At 36.4% G+C, this 16,928-nt stretch overlaps 1 long non-coding RNA gene across 1 annotated transcript; it reads right to left on the reverse strand.

Annotated features, from left to right (window-relative positions):
• Positions 1-5,099: 5,099 nt before the first annotated feature.
• Positions 5,100-5,571, reverse strand: LOC129749030 (uncharacterized). Its single transcript, XR_008737904.1, has 2 exons — positions 5,377-5,571; positions 5,100-5,320 (listed from the first exon to the last, which is right to left on the reverse strand). It is a non-coding gene; the product is annotated as an uncharacterized LOC129749030 (long non-coding RNA).
• Between the last annotated feature and the right edge of the window lie 11,357 nt (positions 5,572-16,928).

The following is a 16,928-nucleotide window of genomic DNA, read 5'->3' on the forward strand; positions in this document are numbered from 1 at the left end:
GTTCGACTACCCTAACCCGTGCCAAAGCCTCTCATTCAGTTTGGCAATACCGTTTTTCAGTATCAGTTAATGATTTGGAGGCAAAACAAATTACCCTGGATTCTTGATCTGCATTGGTCACACCTGGTTGGTGCATTAACCCACCTCCTAAAGCATATGGGTTTGCGTCTGCAACTACACTGGTTTGTTTTGCAATGTTATAAAAACCCAGACATCCCGCGTTCGATATTCTCGCTTTTATTTCTTGGAATGTCAAATCCTGCTCTCGACCCACACGAATCTTGTTTCTTTCTGTAGCAGCTTTCGAAGTGGTTCATCGATAGTGGTTAAATTTGGTACGAATTTGGGCATGTAGTTCACTAAGCCAAGGAAACTAAGAAAATCGCCGTCATTATTTGACATTTTCGGAATGACATAATCGTTTCTTATTGCGTGCAAAACATTTAAGAGTACCGTAAACTGGGGGACTTTGATCACTTTTTTCATTCATTTTTGAATATTTTGGAAGGGGTTGCTTTTCCGTAATACCTAAAAGCTTTAAAACCCTTACTGAGGTGAGGAGTATTAAACATGATCATTGATTGCAGTAAATTCAAACGACATTGGTGGTTATAATTAAATGTTTGTTCCAAAACCAGATTTCAAGTTTCGGGGTAACTTTGATCACTATGGTTTTTACGTATCTCAACATCTTCAAATTTATTGTTTTGATGCCTTTCAGCACAGAATGCTCAAAACATTGATAACAGTAATTATTTGTTTGGACTCAATTGAATTTTTCAACGTTTTCTTTCAAAAACAAATATACTCGAAAGATGGACAATGTTGCTGCATACATTTAGGGGCAAAAATTATAAACATTTCACAATTTTTTTTTGGTCTCAAAAACAAATAAAATTTTACCTTCATGCAATTCCCTAAGTCCTCGTACTGTTCCCATGTTATTTTTTTCTTCAAATTCAACAATTTGATTGGGTTTGTAGCCATTTTTTCTATACAGGCTTTTTTATGGAAAATGACCATTTTTTTTAATATCAAAAAATTATCATCAAATGACCATAAAAATAACTCTTAAACTTAACCTAAACCAAGAAAAGAGTTGAACTTTCATATTAAACAGCCCATTTGCTCCTACATGCTTAAATTTGATCAGGAGAGACGTTTGTTTGTGAGCCTTCAAAAAACCAGATATTTTAGGATTTTAAAACTATATTTTAAGTCAGGGATGCTTTCCTCCGTGGTGTTTTTACGGAGCCGGAGAATTTCAACACCGCAGTATTATTGCCATTAACTCTCCGGAGAGATTGTTAGTTTTTCACCACTCTCTATCTGCTATCGAAGCACTCGAGTGTCATATACACTAACTTAAACTCACACCGCCACCAGATCCTCACATTGGAGCATAAATGTTTGCACCGTAGAGCTCCGTAGAGTGGCAAATTTCCTCACCGGCGAGAATCACCTGCGTTTTTTTGTGACTTGGCTTTGCCGAACGTAAGGAAGGCAGGAAGTTGAAAGCAATGTGCCATAAGACAGTATCCATTCCTTAGCCATTCTTACGGGGCGTTCGTAAATTAATCGTTTTGAGTGATGCATCTGTTGATCGATTTATTTTGGTAGATGTCAAAAAACCATCCAAAGCATTTGATTTACATTCAAAAAATCACTCCGACCAAAAACATCATTTTATTTCTACGAGTAGATAGCAATTTACGAACGCCCGGTATAATAAGCTTAAAAAATTTAGTAATCTGATGAAAACGAAATCTATTTAAAAAAAAATCCATCGTTGCAACTGGAGACAATTGTCATCAAAGTGGAAAAATGTAATGTAAATATATTTAATTAACAATATTACACTTCAATAATACAAATACGCATTTTCAACATGGATCAACAAAAATCGAAGTTAAAACCCAATTTTTTTCCATATTCTTTGCATTTTTTTTAATTGATTCATGTCACATAAAATTGAACAATTCAATCAATAAGAAATGTTCCAGATTGCCCGAATTTATCCGGGACAAAAATTGAAAAAAGTTACCGGGAATAATGCAATAAGTTCACTCGACCCGAACTTTTCAGAAAATTGTAATAATAAAAAAAAAAGTTTTAACAAAATAAACATTTTTATTTATAGAAATCTTTAATAAGATTTGAAAGCAATAGATTTGGATTGGTAAAACATTTCTTCTTCAGATAAACAAACTGTTTGTTCATTGCTAGTCCTATTGGAGCTGCCCCTTCAAGTATACTATCACTCGAAATACCCCTAAATGTAGACAATCACCTGCAATGTTTACGTGTTCAATAACTGGATCGATCGGTTTTCTCGGTGGTGTATGTGGTGAACATAAGAGCTCTCACTCTCACGCTCGTTGGTGTTGAATTCAATATAATCTCTCCGGTGGTGTTAGTTAAACATCTCCGTGGTGAAATGCAGAGAAACTCCGTGGGGAATCGAAAAACCCGCACCGCGGAGATTCTCCATAGAGAAAATGCATCCCTGTTTTAAGTTATACAAAAAACCTTCTAATAAAAACCAAATTAAGCTAATTTGTAACTCAATCTACAGGCTTTCAAACGTAGTAAACAGTTTTCAGATACTTTAACTTTATACTTAGTAAATGATGATTATCTGCAAAAATTTTATGTTGATCAAAGTTACCCCGCAGATCAAAGTTCCCCCAGTTTACGGTACCTTTTCTAAACGTGCTCCTCAACGGTGTGTCCTACGACACCTACATCGTCGAGGTATATTATTCTCCTTCGCAATCCGCCAGTAATTCGTCCATGTTTCGTTGGAATATCTCTGGTGCATTCACCAAGCCAAACGGCATACGTTAGAAACTACAGGCCTACGATGAGAAATGAATGTGACGATGTCGGGTGATTCCTCCTCAAGTTCGTGCAAAAAGAAGGCATCCTTGATAATGCTCCATACTTTCCCTCTTCCAATCTTCGCGATGACGTCCTCGATGATTGACATCGGGTGATGCTCACGAATCACAACTTGATTCACGCGTCGCAAGTCAACACAAAGAAGAATGTCCTGGTTTGCTTTGGTGGCAACTACCAATGCACAGTGGTGCAGAACATCAATCTAGCTGTACGAAATTAATAGCGCCCAAGGATGAAGAGATAGACATTTGATGTCTTGAGCAACATTGTTCAGTTTCTTATGGAGCATATTTTAATATCAAAGTTTTTGCCAAGGGGTCCACCGCTAGCGAGATAAAATTGCTAACTTTTTTGTTTTTCAAATAAGGGCTTTTATGTCTTAGACAAAGTTGTTTATCTGATCAAAATACATTAAGTTTGTTGAATATGTCAAAGTCCTATCACATCACCCTCAGGAGTTACAGTCAAAGTAAAAAAGCCCTATAGGAAGCATTTAGTGTATTTTATTGGCAATTTTGGGGGGCTCGACTATAAAAAAGTGCACAATTTCGCAACACCATCTTTTTTGTGATTGTTTTTGATGATAAACAGAACCATTTCCATTTGAAGTTAGCGGGGAAATCGGTGGAACTAGTAGAGATTTGAATGATTGAAAATACACTTTTTATATAAAAATTACCAATTTTACTTATAGAAAAAACATTGAAAACATTTAATTTATTAATAAAATGTTAGCAGTTTTCTTTTACATATTTTGTTTTATTAAAAGACACTTAAACTGATTTTTCAAATCATTTAAACTCCAAAAAAATTAACGGAACTGATCTGTTAAATTTGGTCGAGCACAAAATTAGTATTGGTATCATATAAATGAATAATAGAACCGGTTTTACCATTACAATATAACCGCTTCAACCGGTAACTGTATCCAAGTTACCAATCCAACAAACAATTCGTTTTTGTCTTTTCGTTGAGTCATAAGTTTCCTCTCGTAGACGTAACACTGCCTCAAACTCGATTGAAACATTTTAAAATCTTTGGAAACTAGTTTTGATGTTGCATAGTTTATGTTACGATTTTTGTACTAAAAATGTTTCTTTAATAAGAAAAAAAAGCATTTTCAATCATTCAAATCTCTACTAGTTCCACTGATTTCCCCGCTTATTTCAAATGGAAATTGTTCGATTTATCATCGAAAATAATCACAAAAAGGAGGTGTTGCGAAAATATGCACTTTTCGATGGACGAGCCCCCCAAAATTGCCAATAAAATACACTAAATGCTCTCTCTAGGGCTTCAGCCACTTTTAAACCCATCATAATGTAAAGGACAATTGTAGATCGTGGCTTTTTACAACTTTGTTTCAACGACAGCAAACCATTTTATCCATTCTCCAACGTGTCAAGTTAAAAAAAACTGTTGTTTCAAGAGATATTTTTTATTTTTAATGTAACTCCTGAGGGTGATGTGATAGGACTTTGACATATTCAACAAAATTATGTATTTTGATCAGATAAACAACTTTGTCCAAGACTTCAGAGCCCTTATTTGAAAAAACAAAAAAGTTATCATTTTTATCTCGCTAGCGGTGGACCCCTCGGCAAAAACTTTGATATGAGAATATGCTCCATAAAAAACTGAACAATGTTGCTCAGGACATCAAATGTCTATCTCTTCATCCCTGGGCGCTATTAATTTCGTACAGCTAGATTGATGTTCTGCACCACTGTGCAATGGTTGATCCTTTCTTCGGCTCTTTCTTGTCTCTTGCGAGAAGCTCATCCAGTTTCATTTTTACTGCATCTTCTAACGGAATAGAAATTCTGCGAACTGGATGGAACATACACGCAGAAAAATTTATTTTAGAAACAATAAGATTTCGAACGAAAATAATAAAATTTTTGGTTGGGAAAAAGCACAAATATATTTTTGGCCACATTGAATAAAAGTATCGATTTGATTTGAACTTATCGTTTGATTGAAAACGAAATACCCCCTTTTTGAAAATGATCCATCATACTTGTCAAAATAATAAAATAATTTTGGGTAAAACACACAAAATTGTTTTAGGCTATTATTAAAAAGAATAGGAGATTAAAAATTAGCGATTTTGTATGATTTGAATTCATTTCTTTTTTTCAATTCAAACGAAAGCAAAATTGTTGTTGATTTTCGGATTTATTGATTCGGTTTCAATGAATTTTATTTATGCTTAATTTATTCGCATTAAAATGCCTTTTTTACATTGGAAATTCTTCTTGTGAGGATGAGTATTGGCACGTTATGGCCAACTTATCCTCACTAATCGCTAGCCAACCCACGTTATGTTGTAGCTGCTGGACGAAAGTAATGGTCCGCCTTTCTTTTAGAATGCACCGATGTAAAAGGTAGGGAGCTCCGCATGTTAATCCGACTGTTCCTTAAAAATTAAAAACAAAGTAGTATCTCACTTAATCTTTAATTTATGATACAAACCTGTTAGATGAGTGCATGGTGGATCAAATTCGGAGGGTTCCGGCCGCACCGACGAATGAGAATCGTGCTCGGGAGTCACAGGGGTTTCAAAAAATTGTTTCGGCTGCTGCTGCTCGCTGTTCCAATGAGAAATTTTTTTAATATTTCCTCGAAAATTTTTCTTTTTTTTCTTTTGTTTTTCATTTTTAGTCTCACTACACGTTCATTGAAATTAACCGATTTTTGGTTTCGAACTAAACCAAATTTAATTTTTAAGTAATAAAAAAGGAGTGTGTAAAAATTACAATATTTTATTGTTATTTCTGATCGATTTTTTAGTGAAAGCTATCAAGAAATATGCATTGAAAATGTAAAATAAAATAACAAAACGTTTTGTTGAAACCAACCCCCTTTCTTTTTCTGCGTGTAGGTCCTGTCTTTGGATTCACCTGGATTCGTTCCTTAACGCCCTTGATCTTAGAGGACCGTTGACTTCATTTGGTAGAAACGTCTTCTACCGTTCGAATCCGTTTGACGGAGGTCGATGTATGAGGTCCTTTACTGGCAGATTTCTTCCTGCATACAATTTCAAGGTACCCAGTAATTTCGCATATACGTCACAATCCACAATGGCTTAATTATTCTCGTACTCGTAGTATAAAGTGAGCGAAACGTTCGTTCTGCAACTGTTTCAACTTCCGAAGCTTGTGTCTTTCGAGAACATCTTGTCTGTATAGATTGAAGTATCCGCCCAAACACTCCAAGGCTTTTTCGTACCATGGTTTATCAAGAAGTCCCATTGAAAATTCTTTAGTGCCCTCTAAGCTGCCGAACACTTTTTGATGCTGAGGCCCTCCGAAGTGCAGCATTTTCGCTCGCATTGTTTTCTGGTCCTCTATTCCTGCTGAGACAAAATAGAATTGAAGTGCTCTTTTCCATTCGATCCACTTCTTTGACAGTCTTGAGTCTTCAATCCGCTCGCATTTAAACATCGGTAGTGAACGATGTTCCTCTATCTTCAAAATAACAGAAGGAAAAGAAAATTACTTTCCAGTCTTTCCGTCCATTCTCTATGACGCAAGTACCACAAAGCCTTGGTCTTGAACTTATTCTGTTCTACTTATACCAATCGCTCACTAATTCCTTGGATGGTGATCGATATAATATTATCGTGTCATTTCCGGGACCGATCTATAACTAGAATCAACTAGACAATGGTCGAAAATAAAACTATCATGGCAATAATGGCAATTATCTCCCAAGCAACCAAAATTCTCGTTAAAAAGGTCGGACACAGCTTAATCAGCATAATCAATGTGCTGAAGTTCGTTTTATTCAGCCCAAAATTTAAGTTCTTATTGAAACTTTGAAGTTCCATTACAGATTTGAACGGCCTTCTATTCAGCCAACAAGTAAACGTTTAATCAGCAAAAACAAAAAAAAATAATTCTCCTCTCCACCACCACCAGCCTATGTGGTGCTGCCGGTTTCTCGGCATCCATCTTTATTCCTCCCATCACCTCCCTCAATTGATCTTACTTGATTACTTTGTTTAAAACTTTGTTCGATACATGCCGGCACGCACGCCAGTTCTGCTACGCAATTATATGATACATTTACTCAAGCAATCAAACAACCTAATGGAAAAAATTAGTCCTTGAACCAGATTTGAACCCGATCCTCCGAGATGATAGCAAAACCCGCTGCCACGACGCCACGCCTAGATGTTGCCTTACCGGCAGCTATAATTCGAAGTGGTTATAAGCTTCCTAGAATACCCGCAAGGGCAGCCAGCGGCCAGCAGCAAAGACGCATGTTGATTATTACTAAGAACCATTACGAAACGGCATATTAATCAATCATCGGTTAAAATAATATCGGTTTATATGGAATTCCATGTTTATAACTGTTAAGCATAAAATTATACAAATTCTTGAGTTTATCTTGATATTTAATTAATGAATTGCTTCAACTGACTTACTATGTGTGATAAATGCGTGGTAAGTAAATACAGTTGGACGAAATTTTATAAAGTCAAAATATTTACTCTTTTCAAAAACAATCATTTGCGAATTAGCTTTAAGTTGTTCTGAGTTGAAATTTCATAATAAATTATATGTTTCAACAATTTCCAAGCTCCAAAAAATGATTTATTTATTAGGCTAGGCTATTTGAGGAACTTCATGGAACTTGAAGTTCACAGAAGGCTATTTGAGGAACATTTTGTAACTTTCATGCTCACATTCGAGAAAATTCGGTACCAATTCCCTTTGGAACCTTTGTTCAGCGAAATTCGAACTTTGGAGGCACGAGTTTAAGTCCCATACTGGTAACTCACCAAAATCCCCTGGATTTTGGTCGAATTAGAAATATCGTCCTTTACCGGAGACGATCTCTTACCAAGCAGGGGAAAACTGTACAAGACGCACCAGTTTAGCATAATCGCTATTTACAGCGATACCCATCATCTATGAACCAAATTGAAAGTTCACGACGGTTCAGGGATCACATTTACATCTTATCAAAAAGAAATAATATATTAAAACCACGATTTTGGTTATTTTTTTGTGAAAATCTTAAACAACCAGAAAACAAGCCGCGGGGTAGAACGCCAAAACTAGTGGACAGAACGCACCATACCGAATGGGTGGTGAGAAATGGAACAATGATTTTACGGAATATAGTAATTGAAATATCAAATTTTTTATTACATGTTCATCGTATTTTTGCAAACTAACCATACTTTGGCAAAAAATCATTTATTATTGATTAATTTAACAAAAATGTTGCTTTTCAAAATTCACTTTTTTATATCCTTATAGGTAAAACGCCTTCAGGTAGGCAACGAAATTCAATTTCTCGACTAATATCGCGGCAAACATGGCGGCAGATAATTTTTTCGAGTTAAACAATGGTGCACCTTTTTAACTCAAACAAGGACGAAACTTGTTATAATTATGCATTATTATCGTAATTTGGGAGTCAGCAAGTAAAAAGAAAGACATTTTGTTTTGACATTTGGTTTTTCTCAAAAGTTAACAGCACACAAAATTTGAGCCTAAAACACGTGGTTTTACGGGCATTCCGTCCCAATTTCGATAAGATTAATTTAAGTTAAACTTTGTGGGAAGTTAGTGAAATATAATAAATTATTAATAGTCATTCGAAAGTGCATACGAGTGTTATAACGAAAAGCTGCAGTTGGATCAGATAGCGCAGACTGGTTTACTATAAAACCTTATATGTTAATCATAAAAAATAACAAGTTTTAGGCAGAATTTATTAATCCTTCTGTTTCTAAGAATTAAAGTCGTTTTTGTGAATTTTTCATCATAAAAATTATTGAAAAGCTCGTTCGCTACAATGAATAGGAAGAAAAACACCATTCGGAGCCAAAGGAGAGTGTATTTTTTGAGCAAGAATGGGATGGGCCATTTTACCTCGCTGGTGCGTCTTGTACAGTTCTCCCCTAACTTAATCGTTGAATTCTGATCGAACTAAAAATATCGTCCCTTACCGCCAACGATCGCTTTTCAAAATCTTTTGAATTTTGGCGAAAATAAAATATCGTCCCTTACTGTTCAGTCCGACAAGCGGACTGAGAATGGACGCGAGAGTACCGCACCGAGAGAGCAAAACGGTTGCTCTCACTGAAAGCGAGATGTTAGCGCCTGGAAAGTTCTAGGCGGTTCCATCTGGCGCGAGCACGTGCTTGTGTGCTTGCTCGTCAGCCTATTTAAGGGCGCATTCTTTGATGCGTCGGGAGTCAGTCCTAATCAAACCGTCAAGAAGGGCGGAAGTGTATATAATTTGTAAATAGTAGAAATAAGTACATAAAGAGAAAATGTGAAAAGGATAAACGAAAGGGTGTCTTGTTCTTCTTCGCTGCTTCGCTCCAAGCCTTGCCTCCGGGTCCAGCTGCCACAATCGGCTCTTTTCAGAGCCCTCCCATCCGAAAGAGTTTGGATCTCGGTCAACCAGGCGATCGAGATCCCCCCGAGGGGAGCGGACCATCAGTGGTAGTTTCCCAAGCGCTCACATCGACCCGGCCTTGGCCTCCAGGCAGACAGTCTGCGGACCTGCCTCCACTGTTTGGCAACCACCAGGGGTTGTCAAAGCCCAATCCCAGAAGGGGAAAGGGCAAGCAGTGGTAGTTTTGCCAAGCGCCGCACCCACAGTCCACCAATGGCTTTTCATGGCCACAACACTTACTGTCAACGACTCTTACCAATTCCCTTGGATTTTGGTCGAGCTAGAAATATCGTCGCTTACTGACAATGATCTCTTACCAAAATTCCTTGAATTCTGGTCGAAATAAAAAAAAATCTTGAACACAAACTCAATATAAAAGAAAATTCATCACCGATTGGCTCCCAAACAGCCATCTTTAAATTTGTTCCGATACACCATTCGGAAAACAACTATCTCGTGTGATTAATCACAGGAAATGCACTCACTTGATTAGTGATCCCGATTTTCGTCAATTTTCACTTGATTCTCTTACCTTTTTGGATCCGTTTCGTTGAATTCTCGTTGCCAATTTTGTAGACACTTCCGAACCACGTCTTTACAACTCGATCCCGAACGGGAACAGACGACCGTTGGCTTTTTCTCCTATACGCTTAAACTAGATTACCCACCAGTGGCTCCAAATAAACACTTTTAATAAATTGTTCAAACTTTAATAATATACACCCTACACGATTAACTCGGAACTCTACACTCCAGTCCGCCTTATTTACCGGAACTCTTATTATTACTAAACAAACAAAGCAACAGCCTTTCCAATCTTTGCTTCTTTAGTTCGTCTAATTTACAGGAACTGACGTCATTCCAGAACAAACAGATCAACAGCCTTTCCAATCTGCGATTTTTGATAAAGTCTTATTTACTGGAGCTGACATCATTCCAAAACAAACAAAGCAACAGCCTTTGCAATTTACACTTCTACAGTCTGTCTTATTTACCGGAACTGGCGTCATTCCAGAACAAACAAAGCAGCAGCCTTTCCAATCTAGCTTCTACAGTCCTCCTTATTCACCGGAACTCGCATCATTCCAAAACAAACAAGCAGCAGCCTTTTCAATCTGCGATTCTTCAGTTCGTCTTTTTTACAGGAACTGGTATCATTAAAAAACAAACCAAGCAGCAGCCTGTCCAAACTACGCTTCAACAGTCCGTGTTATTGACAGAAGCTGACAATGTTCCAAAACAAGCAAAGCAACAGCCTTTCCAATTTTCACTTTTCCAGTCTTTTTAACGAATAGTCACCGTTGATTATTATTTTATGAAAGTTTAATGGCATTGCGGTGAACTTGATACTACGAAAATTCTTGATAGAAGAATTAAAGATTGAAATTAAATGACGGATAGACAAAGCAGATGCTTAATAGAAGAAAATTGAAAGATGTTGAAAATGAGCCAAGAGCATATTTTATGGAAAGCTTCAAAGGTGCGTTCTAGACCCTTTGTCCCACATCAATTGAATGGCTGAGAGAAGTAATAGCGAGAGGCGCAATTACGTTCACCCATACATCCAACCCGATGGATTGGTAAAGCACGTGCTTCCCAATCGGAAGCACGTCCGATTGGGAAGCACGTGCTTTACCAATCCATCGGGTTGGATGTATGGGTGAACGTAATTGCGCCTCTCGCTATTACTTCTCTCAGCCATTCAATTGATGTGGGACAAAGGGTCTAGAACGCACCTTTGAAGCTTTCCATAAAATATGCTCTTGGCTCATTTTCAACATCTTTCAATTTTCTTCTATTAAGCATCTGCTTTGTCTATCCGTCATTTAATTTCAATCTTTAATTCTTCTATCAAGAATTTTCGTAGTATCAAGTTCACCGCAATGCCATTAAACTTTCATAAAATTTTCCAGTCTTGTGTAGCAGATGATTGCTAGTGGCTTGTCCCTTGACCAGAACCGTCAGCTATCAAGTTGCCGTAAAACGGTTCCCTCGATGACGACAGCTTTCACAAGTCGACCCGAACTTGCTCTCTCTCTCTCTTTCTCTTCCGTCGGCAGCAAGAATACGATCGAAACAGCAGCCAGTTCTTCGGCAGCGTCGGTACAGATAAGTGGGTGTCGTTCGGGCTAATCTCCACAAGTCTGTCTTATTTACCGGAACTGGAATCATTCCAAAACAAACAGAGCAACAGCCTTTCCAATCTTCGCTTCTCCAGTCCGTCTTATTTACCGGATCTGGCATCATTTAAAAACAAACAAAGCAGCAGCCTTTAAAATCTGCACTTTTTCAATCCGTATTTTTCACCGGAACTGGCATCATTCTAAAACAAGCCAATTAGCAGCCTTTCTGATTTACCGGAACTGGCATCATTCCAAAACAAGCAAAGCAACAGCCTTTCCAATCTACGCTTGTACAAAACGTCTTATCTACCGGAATTGGCATCATTCCAAAACAAACAGAGCAACAGCCTTTCCAATCATCGCTTCTACAGTCCGTCTGATTTACCGGAACTGGCATTATTTCAAAACAAACAAAATCTGCGCTTTTTCAATCCGTCTTTTTCACCGGAACAGGCATCATTCTAAAACAAACAAATTAGCAGCCTTTCTTATTTACCGGAACTGGCATCATTCCAAAACAAGCAAAGCAACAGCCTTTCCAATCTACGCTTGTACAATACGTCTTATCTACCGGAATTGGCATCATTCCAAAACAAACAGAGCAACAGCCTTTCCAATCATCGCTTCTACAGTCCGTCTGATTTACCGCAACTGGCATCATTTCAAAACAAACAAAGCAACAGCCTTTTCAATCTTCGCTTCTCCAGTCCGTCTTATTTACCGGAACTGGCATCATTTAAAAACAAAAGCCACAGCGTTTCAAATCTGCGCTGCTCCAGACCGTCTTATTCACAAGAACTGGAATTATTTTAAAACAAACAAAGCAGCAGTCTGTTAAATCTGCCCTCTTTAGTCCGTCTTATTAACCTGAATTGGCATCATTTCAACTCAAACAAATCTGCGCTCATCATACCAACTATGCCATTGTCGTGAACTTACGGTTAATCTGAATCATAACTCAGATTCTCGCATTAACACGTCCTTCTCTCACAAGATTAGACTAAAAACTTAGCTTCACTATCAGTGTTGCCTCATTTTTTTCTCCTTTTTCCAACTTTTATTTTATTCCGTCCAATCTTCATCTCATCTCCCTTCTTTCATTCAATATTCGTGCAGACTTGGTTTTGTAAATTAATTTACGTAACCAGCAAATGTTACCTTCATTCTTGATAACTGATTAACTGAGCCTCCAAAAGCGATCTTTAGTTCTGACTTTGATTGACATTGGCTCATAAAACCTTATCAAAACATACACCAGTTTTATCCAATAAACATGGTTAAAGCTTACCAGCTACCCCCATTGGAAACGATAATTGAGACATCACTCTCATTCAACAGTGCTCGTAACTGCAGCTTAGGCGGAAATGTGAAACAAAAATCGGTTGTCCTTTGAACTCAAACAACTTCCCCTTCCTGTGCCATTTTAAGCTGAAGCCCACTTGACATTTCCACGGCTCGTTTTTCAGCGGAAAATCCGTTACCGGTCAGCTAACGCTGGGCTGCCTGGACCCGCTTTGATAAGTGGATTTTCCGGGACAATACGCGCGGTTCACTGAAAATATACACAAATAGTCAACACTCTCAGTAACAACAACTCTTACTGGTTTGTTGAAGAGCCAATTAAATTTGGAATTCCCTTGATTGATGACTGCCTCAGAGTGGTTGATTTTTTTGTTCCGGTTTAGTTTAGTATCAAATTGGTTAAAAGTTTAGTTTAAAATTATTTTTGAAGAACTATAGTTTCTTCGCCAGTTTATTTTGAATTAAAAAAAAAAACACCATATAGCCTTTATTTGAGGGTTTGGAAATAAGCAAACATGGGAAGGAAAAAAAACTGTAATTCATCTCGAAAGCTCAACTTTGGCACTATTTTTCCCGGTATGAAGGCAGGAAAATAGTGCCGGCAGAAATAAAAAAAAAAAGAAAGACCCGACCCAGCTCAACCCATAAGTTCATCGGAGATGCCATCGTGGCAGCTAAATACCGAATCAACCGGGGCTAAGAGAAGCAAAGCTGAACGAAGTCAAGCAAAGTAGGAAAAAAAAACAGTTTCCTTTTAATAACCTTTCCCAACCACGACAGAAATGATGTTTAATGAGAGAAATTTTCCATCTCTTTGTCGTTTTTCATTTTTAATATATCCTGTTTTTCACTTAAACCTTGCCGCCATCGTCGTTGAAAAAGGCCGGGCCATCATGGGTTTTGGGAGGCTGGATGGCTGGTAGGCTGCCAACGAAGTGAAAATATTAAAGACCACCTCCGCCAAACGACCTGGGGAAAAACGGAAAGACCGGCAACGATAGTCGGGAATCAGGAGAAAAAAAAAGTCCTCTTGCCGACGAGTATCAACACACTATACTGTATACTGGGTTAACCCCGCCCGGTTGCGGTTCCCTTGACGGTGGATTATAATCACTCACCGACCGAACGAGTTTGGTGTCGCAAGATGAATGTGTAATTGAAAAATGAATTTCATAATCAAGTGGTTTGCTCGCAAATTGGTCTAATGATTTTTTTTCACTCTTCGTTCTCGTCTTTCAGGTCGCCAGAAGAGGCCAAACAAATGGTAAGTTATTAATTTTGCAGAGAGCAGCAAAAAAAATCTAATTTTTATAAAAATCTCTGAAAATACGAAAAAATTTCTAAATAAAATGTTTTTTTTGCCCTGACTTTTGCTAATTTTCAGCTTGTTTTGTCAGCTTAAGCTAAACAACGCTAATTTGATTTTTTTTCTTCTTAAAACACTCTTTTATTGAATCCAACATTAACTTTAATGTTGGACTCAATAAAACTGCGCTTTAGGAAAAATTAAACAAATAAGCTTGTGTTCTTCTTTTGAATAGGGGAGAATGAAGCTTCTTGTGTGGACATGAGATAAAGAATGTACAGAACAAAAATTAAAGTTATAATAATAATGATAACAAATACGTGGCAACACTAAAATAGAAGTTTCAAAGTAGGAACAAATCAGTAATTGGTCTTATCTTGTGAGTGACGGACGTGTTAAAGTGCTATTCTGAATTACGATTCAGATTAATCGTCAGTTGAAAACAATTTGATCCCATTTTCTTATAATCATCATATTTTTTGGAAAAAATAGCAATCCGCTGTCTTTTACATTTTCTGACAACGAGAATTTCAAGATTATATGTATGTTTGTGTATATAGATAATCCATCATTAGTGCACGGATTCACCGCAGTTTCGCCAATGTAACGCTCAATTGATTTTTTTCACCACATAAATACCCGACACCATGGCTCAGGCTGGCTGGTTTGGTGACCAAATTTTTGTGATACTTTTGCATAAATTAAAAAAAAAATAGAAAAAATAATCTTGGTACTTATTTGATTATTATTATTAAATTCTTTTACCTTGAAAGTATTTCGTAGTATTAGTTACTTGAAAAAATACGTCCTAGAATCTTTAAAATGGTAAGCTATATTTGTATACTACAGCAATAAGAAGCTAGAAAGGGTATCGATTTTCATCGGTTCTTATAGGCTTCGGATTTGCTCAAGAACCTGGTTCAAAAAGAAAAAGTTAAACTATGGCGGTTCAAACATGATTTTTGCAAACTTGATTCAAGTTTAAGATTTTAGATTGGCAATTGACTTTAAAAAAAAAAAAAATGAAATATTTATAAAGTTCAGCAATACATCGATTAATTATGACATTCCCTGTTTATTTTTTCACCTGAAGGTTTTATGTTTTTATTATCAGCAATATTTTATAATTCAATTCTATTAATAAAATCCTGTGGATGATTTTTTAAAAATAAAAATCAGGTATTTTTTATAAAATAACACTTGCAAAATAAAATTAAATTTTTCTTAATCTTTGTGATTCTCAGCTGAGTTGCGTATACAAACTGATTGGGTTAACAAAATTAACTTTGAAATTGAATTTATATTTAAAATATTATATCTGCTTTCTCTTTTGATTTGAATTCCTCTTCGAAATAATCATCTTGATATTTTTAATTTGATTGTAAAACTCTTTTACTAGCCAAACAGAATCAGAATTTTGAAAATTAATCCTTAATCTGAATACCTGAATTCAAGTTTAAATTTTGGATCCGTTTTCGAATTTCAATATTGTTTCTTGAACTTAGTTCTAGTTCAGAAATCAAAAAAATAAATCAAAAAGTGAAATTTGTTTTTAAAATCGACTCAATTATGACTAAGTTTTCCAAATTGTCTGGAATTATCAAGGCTTGCTCGGTTATGCAATGAAATTTACGATACTTGTCAATGCCGCCTCGAATGCCCGGATATTCGAAAATACTGATCAAATTGCCCGGTTTCATTAGCATTGTTTGGTAAATTAAGCAAATATCACAAATTCTCTTTTGATTTAAAGGTTTTTTTTTCTAAAAGTTTGGATGCTATACATGAATTGAGCGCTGCTTGATTGAAATTTTTTTTCTCAATTTTTTTAAATTTACTTTGGATTATACGTGCACAAATAATTCTGAAGCTTAAATTTTAAAGTTTTTGTTTCATATTTGAACTTATTTTTTCTATTATTTATTTGTTCGGGCTCGGCCGATGGGAGGGGTTCGGATTTCGGGGTATTTCTTCCCGTCTCTCGTCGACGGCATCCACCAGCAGCAGGAAGGTACGGTGAGTCACCTATTCTTTCACACAACAGCCTCTTCCACCCGTTCGGGGGGAGATTTCGTTTGCACTATTCGGGTCTGTTTGCGAGATAGCACCACACAGCATTCACTCGATAATTGTTGCCACCAAATATATTTCCCAACTTTCGGAACTATTGAAGGAGTAAGTCGCTTGATTGGACTTAATTATAGACTTTTATTGGGAACGAATTAAAACCCGTGCGTTCAATTCAATTTTACTTTCTATTCTAAACTAACTAAAATGGCTTACAGACTATTGTGTGAGACTCTCTCGGCGAAAGTTGTTATGTTGCGAGAGAGTTATGCTTATTCTAAGGTACGTGCACAGATAATGAGTGTTTGCGAACAAATGGCTTAAAGTGTCAAGTGAACATATAAAAAACACACATTAAAAGTAATTCATGACCGGTGTAGTACCGATCATTATTTTTAATCCGACTTGAAACTCAATTAAAATAAACTTAAATATGATGTTTTGTTTTGTTCGATCTCTGCAAAAGTATGTATAAAATCTTCGAAACTGAATAAGAAACCAAAATTCAGAATGGTTTCTTATTTTTTTTTTTCATATTTGAAACTTTCATCCAAATATTGAAAATTCATATGAGTATCGAAAATCATGAATAAAATTGTGTAATAGGATTTCAATACAATTTTACATTTCCAATTAATAATGAAGAATCAAATTGAAAATCAAGAATTTGAATTTGGGTACAATATCCGAAATATGAAACAGAAGTTCGATGTTAATATTTTTGATTGATTTTTTAACTATAACAGAATTTTGAATCTAGGACTAGTTTTCGAAATTTCGACATCAGTTCTGAGTCCAATTTG

Source organism: Uranotaenia lowii, chromosome 2 (assembly GCF_029784155.1).
Source record: "Uranotaenia lowii strain MFRU-FL chromosome 2, ASM2978415v1, whole genome shotgun sequence".
In the NCBI taxonomy this organism is placed as follows: Eukaryota; Metazoa; Arthropoda; class Insecta; order Diptera; family Culicidae; genus Uranotaenia; species Uranotaenia lowii.